General features: G+C 39.4%; 1 protein-coding gene across 1 annotated transcript in view; it reads left to right on the top strand.

Annotated features, from left to right (window-relative positions):
• The first annotated feature begins 585 nt into the window (after positions 1-585).
• The window catches only part of CBX5 (chromobox 5), a 29122-nt gene continuing 18677 nt past the window's right edge, over positions 586-11030 (top strand). Inside the window, exon 1 of the mRNA XM_069489562.1 lies at positions 586-669. The gene's annotated coding sequence lies outside the window, so the exon portion shown is untranslated. The remainder of the gene's footprint in view (positions 670-11030) is intronic.

Here is an 11030-nt window from a genome sequence, read left to right as displayed (position 1 = left end):
GGCATTGGTAGACTCCGCCCCTACCTAACTCTGATTGGATAGTTGAAATCTCTTTCCCCTACTATTGGCCTGTGGTACCACACTGCTGTGTAACGTCATCCGTTTGGGCAGTCTTCGTAGTCTCCACCCCTTGAAGTCCATTGGTTCCTGAGTAATTTTATCCTTAACCAGTCTGATTGGGTAGCCGAATAATCATTGATATTTGAATCTATCTAGGGTGTTTAAACGTCTTTTTAATACTACACTTCCAAATACTACATTTAACTCGCTTGACAAAACATTATTAATACTATGCGTTAAAAGGTAGATAGCCTGTGACAATTTTTTTGCAACAACCGCCTGTTGAGCGCATGTGTAGTAAAATGGAGAATTTACGCAGGCGCATTAAGAAGTTCCGCCTGCCTCTTGGAAACACGTGAAATGGCGGGCGGGAGAGGGCGGTGAACCTACGGCGCCTGCGTCGTGGCGGGAGTTGGGCTCTGCTTTGCGCATGCCTAATGGGCGGAGAAAGGGTCTAGGCCCAGGATTGGTTGCGCAGGCGCAGGGAAGGATCCGTTTTGGCGGGCGGTTGGCGTTGCGCAGAAGGCGGCGGCAGAGGTGGCTTGTGGTGCCGTCTCACCATAGAGGACTAGGGCAGAAGGTAGCGTGAGTGATCATTCTCGATCCCGGGTAAGTGGCACACAGTCTTATCTACCCATGCGAGGGCTTGAACTGACTCCAATTGGGCCCGTTATTGTGTGAAATGAATGGACTGCGGGGTGGGGGAAAGTGAAGGGGCAGCGGTGGGTCGGGCCAACCAATAGTAGAACAGGGGGCGGGATGTCTTATCCCTGTAGGTACTTTGGAGCTGTGCGGCCGACGAGTGTGACTGGCGAGTGTGTAGGCCAATTGTGTCTGCCTTGAGCTGCCGACTGATCGGCCCTTGGGCCATCGGAATGTGGGAGGCGGGTTTTCCCCTCCTGAGCAGCGTCTCACTGAGCCAGTGAGCACCGAGCGCGCGGTAGGTTGGGCTTCTCCAAGAGGCAGCGGTTTGACTCCAATGGGGAATGCGGGGGTCGGGCGGTTAAATGGATGGACCAAATCTGGAGCCAGTAGGCGGACAGGCGGACAGCCTAAGGAAGGCGCTCGGACACGTAGTCCAATCGGCTCTACAAACCAGGGAAGTCTTAGACTTGGGGTTGTGAGGAAGGGGATTTAATGCCCGTGATGGCGTGGGAGGGTGGATATTTTATCCACAATGACTTCTAACGAAGCTTTTAGGCCTTCATCCCGTACACCTCCTTGTTAGGGAAAGCGTACATTTGTTCCTGTATGCCTCGAATTGGGCATTTTTTCCCCTCACTTCAGTACGTCCCATAGTCCACCAGTTTAGATTTTGGGAAACGGGGGAGGTTTTTTGATTTTGAAAACTTGCTTCTTTAGGAAGGCGGACTTAAAAGGAATAAGATAAGTCTATGTAGCGTCGTGGAAAGGCGTCTGAGGAAAATCTCCATCATAATAATGCATACTCCCACGGACAGATAGGTATATTTATAGGTCCATAGGAAAAGTTTTGGAAATCTACACATCAAAATGTGTTAGTTATAGGGACACAGTGGGATCGAGGCAAGTTGGTTCTCTATTGTTTAAATCTTTGCCGGGATAATAAATTGTAATTAAAATTAAATAAAAATGAACTCCGTTGTTTTTGTGTTTCCGGTCATAATCACATACTTCTCACCACCTCTTTTCTCTTTTTCATTATTCATGTTCCCAATGCTTTTAGTTTTTACCAGGAAATTTAACCACGCATATATATTTACACCATCAAAGATTTCCTAAGCCCCTCTTTCTGCTGTCCTTTGAGGATGTCTGACTTTGGCTAAAAAGGAAGCTGCTTAAAGAGAGGGATATTTAGGGTTTTGGGGACAGAAGACTCATACATACATCACCTGGATTATTTTTTGCCTTTTGATTAGATTTCTTTCAAAGTGTAATTTACATGCAGTCTCTCATGTTGGCAGTGCCCACTCTACTTATTCCAGGATCTTTGAAAAAGATACAAATTTTCATTACGTATTGGCTGTATCAGTCTTGCTGCTTTATTGTTCACAGATTTATTTAGGGTCAAGGGAAAATACTTAAATACTGTAAGAAAATCAACTGTATATGAAGTACACTTAGGATTAGAGACCTTTCTGACTTTATACCAAAGACAAATGATTTTAGTGAAGCTTATAATGAACAGAGGAGAGATTTCCATGTTCTCTGGCACTTGCAAAAGGACAAACCTATATTTTATACTTGGTTATAAACCTGTTTGTAGATATGCTAATAATGCAGTTGCTGAGCTTCTAAGAACTAAAAGGATGTGAGTTAAGGCTATCTGTCTTGGATTTATTTAGGTTTGAAAGGAATACAATCTTGATCTACAGCAGAGTTTCTCAACCTCAGCACTATTGATATTTTGAGCCACATAATTCTTCATTGAGAGGGTGGGTGCGTATCCTGTGCATCTGTGCATTGTAAAATGTTTGGCAGCATCCCTGGCCTTGACCCACTAGATGCCAGTAGCATCTCACTTTTTCCCACACCCCTATTTATGACAATCAAAATGTCTCCAGACATTGCAAAAAGAGAGGGGAGGGGTGTTGAAATCTCCCTTAGTTGAAAACCCTTAATCTAAAATGCTAGAATTTGCTGGGCTCAATAACATAAGGCTGTAGTTCCAGCTACTCAGGAGGCCGAGGCAGGAGGATTGCTTGAGCCCAGGAGTTCTAGGCTGTAGTATATGATGATGGCATTAGGTGTAAAGGTGGGAGAAGATGGATGGTAAATGGATTACTAAATCCCAATGTTTATCTCTTCAGTTATAGAATGGATCATTACTCCACTGGATAAAAGGAAATTTTCATTAAGGTTTTTACCATCTCTTGCAATTTAAACATACAATTGGTTGCATCTTGTGTTTGCCTTGTTTCCTAAAATAATGGCAATTATGTTTTTGAAGAAAGTAGACTTTGCCCCAGATTCTTCTTACATTTTTCACTTGAATTAAGCCTCTTTCCTGAGATTCTTTTGAATCAGTGTCTCAAACTTTTTTGACTTTGACCCTCAGTAAGAAATATATTAACATTTTACACTGACCCTGTACATCCCTTGAAACAAGTTTCATTAAACAAATGTGCAAAGCACTTGTGTCATCTACAGTATGCTATTTCATTTTCTTAAAAAGGTCGATTTGGACTAAACTGATTTCAGAGCTGTTTAAAGACCTGTAGTTTTGGGTGGCGCTGGGGCGGGGAGAATAACACTGATCTGAAGAATAGGTAACAAAGCAATCATGCCACCTTAGGTTACTCCTAGTGAATTCCTCCCGTCTCCAGCCCCATGTACTTGTACAGATGGTCCCCAACTTATAATGGCTCCATTTAGCATTTTTCAACCTTAAAATGGTGCAAAAGGAATGCACATTCAGTAGAAACTGTACTTTGAGTACCCCATACAACCATTCTGTTCTCACTTTCAATACAGTATTCAATAAACTACATGAGATATTCAACACTTTATTAATAGGCTTTGTGTTAGATGATTTTGCCCAACTGTAGGCTAATTTAACTGTTGTGAACATGTTGAAGGTAGTCTAGGCTAAGGTATGATGTTCAGTAGGTTAGGTGTATTAAATACACTTTATTTTTTGTTGTTGTTAAGAGAGTCTGTCGCCCGGGCTAAACTCACAGCAACCTCAAACTGTGCTCAAGCGATCCTCCTGCTTCAGCCTCCTGAGTAGCTGGGACTACAGGCATGCACCACCACACCCAGCTAATTTTTCTATTTTTAGTAGAGACAGGGTCTCACTCTTGCTCAGACTAGTCTCAAACTCCTGACCTCATGTGATCCTCCTGCCTCAGCCTCCCAGAGTGCTAGGATTACAGGCGTGAGCCACTGTGCCTGACTTAAATGCACTTTCAAAATACAGTATTTTCAATTTATGATGGGCTTATCAGGACATAACCCCATCTTAAGTCAAAGAGCATCTGTGTAAACAGATTAATTGGTGACCTTTTCTCCCTGTTTTTACTGATGCATTTTACTTTGAAAGGTTTTAGGACCTGAACTGAGACTTCCTACTTTGGTGTGCAAGGAAAAATTGCTTGTTTTACTGTGAAGTCTCTTACAATACGGTGGTAGGTGTGATGAACATTTCTCTGATGGGGAAATTTTAGTGTGTAATTTTTCGTTGAAATTCTGAGATCACATTGAAAGTCCTAACTTTAGAAATATTTTTTTGCCTTTAGAGAACTTGGTTTGGTTAAATTATACCCCTCTATTAATAATACAAAGTGTTGAGCCCCAGTCACGAAACTTAAAGCAACTTGTGCTTGGTACTTAAAGACATACTGTTGCAACCAGTTCTAAAAGGGTTGTTCTCAAAAAGGGAAAATAACATATCTTCACTAGTCTGTGTGAAAACTAAGTAGAAAGCTTCTATCTGGGTACTAGGTGATCAGGATGATGATTGGGGAAAGAAAAAAAAAGAGCATACATCTGAAGTAACTGGATTTTTATATGGTTAGGAAAGTTCTGGAGATTCTCAGAGCCCTTACCAATACTTGAGAAAAGAGAAAAAGGTTTGGTATTCAGGGTACAAAGATTTCTGAGGAAGACTAATGAGTCTTTTTTGCTTTTATTTAGGTATTTATATAACCACTTAGCATGATTTCCATATCTTATTGGAATAGCCTATTTAATAGTTTCCCATAGTAAAGCATTTCTAGCTTTTATTTTGTCATTTCACCTGGTTTATTTTTATTTCCATTCACCTTACATGAAGCCTAAAGCTGTTATGGTTATTGATTTCAAAAGTAATAAATTATAGTGCAGGTTACAACTTGACTCAGTATAGCTATTTACATATTGTTATTCATGAGCTTGAACTCTGGGTAATCATCATCTTTTTCGCCTGATATAAACGTTGATTTTACTTCCATACTTACAGAGGATGACTTTAACTGATCATTGTACTGACAGGAAGGAGTCCCGGTCATCCTGAGAGGAGTTGGCTTGTACAGAGTCCAAGATGCAGATTTGTTGGATTTCTGCAAGCCACTCGAAGCCACATATTTATTTCTGATGACAACTTTACACTTGTGCTGGAAGAACACCCACAGTGACAACTGCTGCCTATGTTTAGTCTGTCCAGGAGCTCTACCAGCTAGCATGTTTGCAGAAAAACCTACACTGTTCTTGTTAGCAGCTATGTAAATATTAGACCTTTCTGAATTTGTCTTCTCAGGTCTGCCAGTTTATTTTTGGGCAAATCGTATCCTGTGGTTGCCTCACTTTACCCTTTGAAGTGAGGGATTAAACATTTTAGGCATTCTTTGGGTTACTTGAAACACAATTCTTTTGGATCAATAAATGGTTTTACATGTGTCTAGTTTATGATTTTTTATTTTTTATCTTTGAGACAGAGTCTCGCTGTGTTGCCTAGGCCAGAGTGCCGTGGTGTCAGCCTCACACGGCAACCTCAAACTCCTGGGCTCAAGTGATCCCCCCTGCCTCAGCCTCCCAAATAGCTTGGACTACAAGAACAGGCCACCATGCCTGGCTAATTTTTTCTGTTTTTAGTAGAGACAGGGTCTCACTCTTGCTCGGGCTGGTCTCGAACTCCTGACCTCAGGCAGTCTTCCTGCCTCAGTCTCCCAGAGTGCTAGGATTACAGGCGTGAGCCACCGCTCCCGTCCAAGTTTATGATTTTTAAATTTTTATTTCCCGTGTGTATTAGTTTCTCATGGCTGCTATAATAAATTACCACAGACTTGGATTAAAACAAGAGGAATTTATTCATTTCACAATTCTGGAGGCCAGAAGTCTGCAATCAAGTTGTTGAGCCCCTTCTGGAGGCTCTAGGGGGGAGTCTGTTCCTTGATAGTGCTCAGCATTCCTAGGCTTAAAGCTCATCTTTCTTTGCTCTGATTTCATATTGTCTTCACCTTTGTGTATTTGTCTCAAAAGTTCATCTGCTTCTCTCATAAGGATACATGTGATTGCATTTAAGACTCAACTTGGGTTGGGCGCGGTGACTCACACCTGTAATCCTAGCACTCTGGGAGGCCGAGGCGGGTGGATCATTTGAGCTCAGGAGTTGGAGACCAGCCTGAGCAAGAGTGAGACCCCATCTCTACTAAAAATAGAAAGAAACTAGCTGGACAACTAAAAATATATAGAAAAAATTAGCCGGGCATGGTGGCGCATGCCTGTAGTGCCAGCTACTAGGGAGGCTGAGGCAGTAGGATCGCTTTGAGCCCAGGAGTTGGAGGTTGCTATGAGCTAGGCTGATGCCATGGCACTCTAGCCTGGGCAACAGAGTGAGACTCTGTCTCATAAATAAATAAAGACTCAGTTGGATGAACCAGGATAAATTCCTCCCTTCATATCTTTTAATCACATCTTTTGCTATATAAGGTAATATTCACAGGTTCAAGGATTAAGATACGAATCTCTTTTGGGGGCCACCATTCAGACCATTACACCTTGATTCCCTAATACCTTTCCAAATAAATTTGACCTGATTCAAAAAAGAAAAGGTTGTTTTAAAAAATGAAAAAGGCAAATGAAAAATAAAAGGCTCAGTAACCTGTATTCTCAACCTACTCCTGCCATTCAGTAACTAGTGATATACCCTTGGGTGGGTCATTTGCCCTCTTTGATCCTTAGTTTCTTCATCTTATATGGAATGAGTTGGATAAGTGATAGCTCACAGCCTTCTTGACCTCAGACTTTCATGAAATGACTCCTAAGTCATCTTGGAGTTTTTTTTGTTTTAATTTTTATTTATTTATTTTATTTTATTTTTTTCTTTTTTTCTCAGCAATAGGAGTTTGTTTTTTAAGTGAATAATTTCACATGCAAATTAAACATTCCAAATCCTAACATTTTGGGCCAGTATAGTCCTGTGGTGTTCTTGCCTAGGACTTGAGGGACAGAAGACTGAGTTGTTGGTTAATTGTCAACTCCTTGGGATATTAACATAGGGTAACAAAACTGCTTGTTAACTGTGCTTAAACCTTTTTGAAGAAAAGATTTTCTACAAAGAGTGTAATGGACTAACTGGGCCATTTTTACTCTCCTAATGAGGCTGTGGACTAATAGTATTCATCAAAATTAAACACTGACAGATTTTTCTACCTTAAACTAGGTTATGGATAGAGTAAAAATTTTTACGTCTGAATCTTAATCTTCAGATTTACCAAGTGTCTCTTCCATTGTGCTTCATTGCTAGGAAGGACACTAGAAGGCATGAGCTTGAGATGGTGTACTTGAAAGGACTGTTTCAAGATCAAGTTTTATAACACACTCATTATTTATTTCTTCCATGGAGAGGAGGAACCAAATTGGATTCAAGTATTTCTCTGATTGTAATCTACGTTTCTTAGAATAAAGCAAGTTCATATCTAAGCCAGCGGGCATAATTATGTCGGAAAAAAATGCCCTGTGCTAAAGAGGTCAACTAACAGGCTGGGAAATCTTAAGTTTGGTTTCTGAGGCAAATCCTTGAACTCCTTGTGCCTTGTTCCTCATCCCTAAATCAGTACAACTCACCTCACAGGGAGTTGTGAAGGGTAATATACTGCTAATTTGTTCAGTATTTCACAATAATAAATTATGTGTAAAGATCTGATAAAACATAGGCAAACCTCATTTATATGAGTAGTTGGAGACAAGCATAGATAAAACTTACAGATAATAAAGAAAATTCATTAAAATTTTTTTACTTCCTCTATTACCAAACATTTTTACCGTCTGCTTCCTATATATTTTCCAAAGTATTTTCTTGTTCTTTTTTCATAATAGACTTATGAGATAAATAAGGCAAATAACTAACACCAGGTTATGTAATAAAGGAATCAGTTCATCAAGAGGACATAACTAAATGTTTATACAGCTAATAATAAAGCTTCAGAATACACAAAGGAAAAAAGAAAATGAAATAATAGACATCTGCAATTGTATCTGAATTTCAATACCTTTCATTAATTGATAAGACAAGTAGACAGAAAATCGGTAAGGAAATAGAAAACTTGAACAGCATTATCAAATAACCTGGTAGAATAGTACACATAGCAACAGCAGAAGACACATGCTTTTCAAGTGTGCATGTAACATTTACCCAGACAGACCATTTTCTGGGTCATAAAACAAGTCTCAGATTCAAAAGGATTCAATCATATAAAGTCTGTATTTTCTGGCCTTAGTGTAATTAAGTTAAAAATCAGTAACAGACATCTGGAAAAATATGGAAATATTTGGAAGCTACACAACACACTTCTAAGTAACCCACAGAGATCAAAGAGGAAATTACAAAGGAAATTAGGAAATATTTTGAACTGAATGAAAATGAGAAGATGACATATCAGAAAATTTGTGGGACTTGGGGTACCACGCCTGTAATCCCAGGTACTGGGAGGATTGCTTACGGCCAGGAGTTAGAGAACAGCCCAGTAACATAACAGGGCACTTATCTCTTAAAAAAAAAGAAGAGAAATTAGCCAAGCACAGTGGCACGCCTATAGTCCCAGCCACTTGGGGCTGAGGTGGGAGGATCACTTGAGCCCAGGAGTTTGAGGCTGCAGTGAGCTATGATGGCACCACTGCACTCCAGCCTGGGTGACAGAGCGGGACCCTATCTCTAAAAAGAAAAACAAAAAAAACTGGGATGCAATTCAGGAAATTCTTAGAGGGAAATTTGTAGCTTTAAGCACTTCACCTACAAAAGCAGGTCTAAAGTCAATGATTCAGGTTTCCACATAAGAACCTAGAAAAAGGAGCACATGAAATCCAAAAATAAGCAGAAGAAAGAAAACAGTAAAGATGAAAGCAGTAATTACACCATTACACAATCAACTTCCATTAAAAAGAAAGCAGTAATTAATGGAATAGAGAAACAATAAAACAACAGAGAAAATCAATGAAACTGAAAGTTGATTCTTTGGGATTAATAAAATTGATAAATTAGGGGGGGAAAGGCAGATTACCAGTATTAGGAAATAGGGGATATCACTACTGATCCTATAGATATTAAAATAATAAGGGAATATTATGAAAAACTATGCCAATACAGTGAGTGTCTTAGATGAAATTAATCACTTCCTTGAAAGACAAACTACCAAAGCTTACTGAAGAAATACAGAAACTCACTAGCCCTGTTATCTATTAAGGAAAAAGGATTTGTAGTTATTATAAAAACTATACCACAAAGAAAACTCCAGGTTCAGATGGCTTCACTGGAGAATTTTACGAAATCTTTCAGGAAGAAATAATATCAATTCCACACAAACTTCCAGAAAATAGAAGTGGGAACACTTATCAAAGCATTAGTTATTTTTACCTTCACCCACTATCAGACATTTAACTTATATTTGCTTTATGTTTTTCAAAGCGTTCTCTTGTCTTTCCTCCAGACAGATGTATAAGTAGGGCAAATAGCTAACACCCTTAAGGTTCAGTGAACTGTCTGTCCAGTTTGATCTTTTAGTGATCTAGTTGGGATAGAATCCACACCTAACTTATTTCTGGTCCTGATCTTTCCGCTGTTAACAAATTGCCTTTTTAGTAGCTTTTCTTGTAACAATCTTTGGAGAATTGTGCTAACCAGTGCTGACTTTTAAAATTCTCAGCCCTTACATTAAAACCTGGAATAGACTGTGCCCATGCAATGTTTGACGCTTATTAGACCTTCAATAAATATCCTGTAACGAACCAGGTAATTTATAACAAGGATCAGAATTACTATGTTATCCCTTGGCATAAGGTTTGAATTGGGAATGTAGTTGGAAACTGGACAAAAAGAATCAGAAAAATCTTACTTGGCTTAAGTAACATGTCAAAACAGTCAGTTGATGAGCTGGGTGGCCTGATATTGGCCATAGCTTTAGCCATTTTTCTGATGGTGCCCTTGCATTTAACTAACAATATATCTGAAGTGTAGAGTACACTTTTATGATATTGTGGCCTAGTAACTCACGCTTAAATGTCAATAGAGACACTTGCAAAGACCTACAAGGTTCAATAACTTCTAGTATGGGTTTGTTTCTCCTGTCATCACCCATTATGTATTTTTTTACAGCTTTTAAATTGCCACAGAGAGAAATTGGTCAGGATCATAATAGATGGCCCAGGAGCTGCCAAGGATACCCTTGTATGGGATGAAAAAAGTTCAATACTGGCTTGATTTTATTTATCTAAATTGTAGACTATGACTTCAGTAAAATTCATGTTGCAAATATACCAAGGTGATGGCAAAGCACAAAATTATGCCATATGTTGAAGGCATGCTCTGTTTTACTCCCTGTAGTTTTATAGTCTGAGATATTTCTTGTTCTAATTATATAAAAATTTATTTTTTGTCAGCATTTATTAGCCAGATTTTAGTATATTGATTTAAATTCTAATATCTTAACAATTAAATTAGAGATATTTTAGCAATTTTAGTTTATGGTTATGCAAATTAATTTTTCTGTCTCTTGAATGCCTGCTCTAAACTGAGACTATGAGAACCTAAATTGTTTGACTTAGCACAGTCTCTTCCGTAAAATAGGTGATTTGTGGCCAGACATAGTGGTTCATGCCTGTAATCCTAGGACTTTGGGAAGTGGAGGATCGCTTGAGCCCAGGAGTTCAAGACCAGCCTCGTCTCTACAAAAAATTTAAAAAATTAGCCAGGCATGTTGGTGTGTGCCTATAGTTCCAGCTACTCGAGAGGCTGAGGCAGGAGGATTGCTTGAGCCCAAGGTTTGAGGTTGCCATGAGCTATGGTAATGCCACTTGCACTTCAGTCTGGGCAACAGAGCCAGACAGTCTCAAAAAAAAAAAAAAAAGTAATTTGTTGAAATAACCTGAAGGAGACTTTGTAACCCTTAAGCTGCTGATATCTAAAATCTGTGCAAGCTAGATGATGCCAGGGTAAGGGCTGGGTCTTAGTTTTATGGCTGATGTTTGAAAAATGCTTTATGACCACAATTTTATTTGGGTGTGAGCATTTCAGTTCT

The sequence above is a fragment of the Eulemur rufifrons genome, chromosome 16 (assembly GCF_041146395.1).
Source record: "Eulemur rufifrons isolate Redbay chromosome 16, OSU_ERuf_1, whole genome shotgun sequence".
NCBI classification, from domain to species: Eukaryota; Metazoa; Chordata; class Mammalia; order Primates; family Lemuridae; genus Eulemur; species Eulemur rufifrons.
This window is presented reverse-complemented; position numbering and strand designations above follow the sequence as displayed.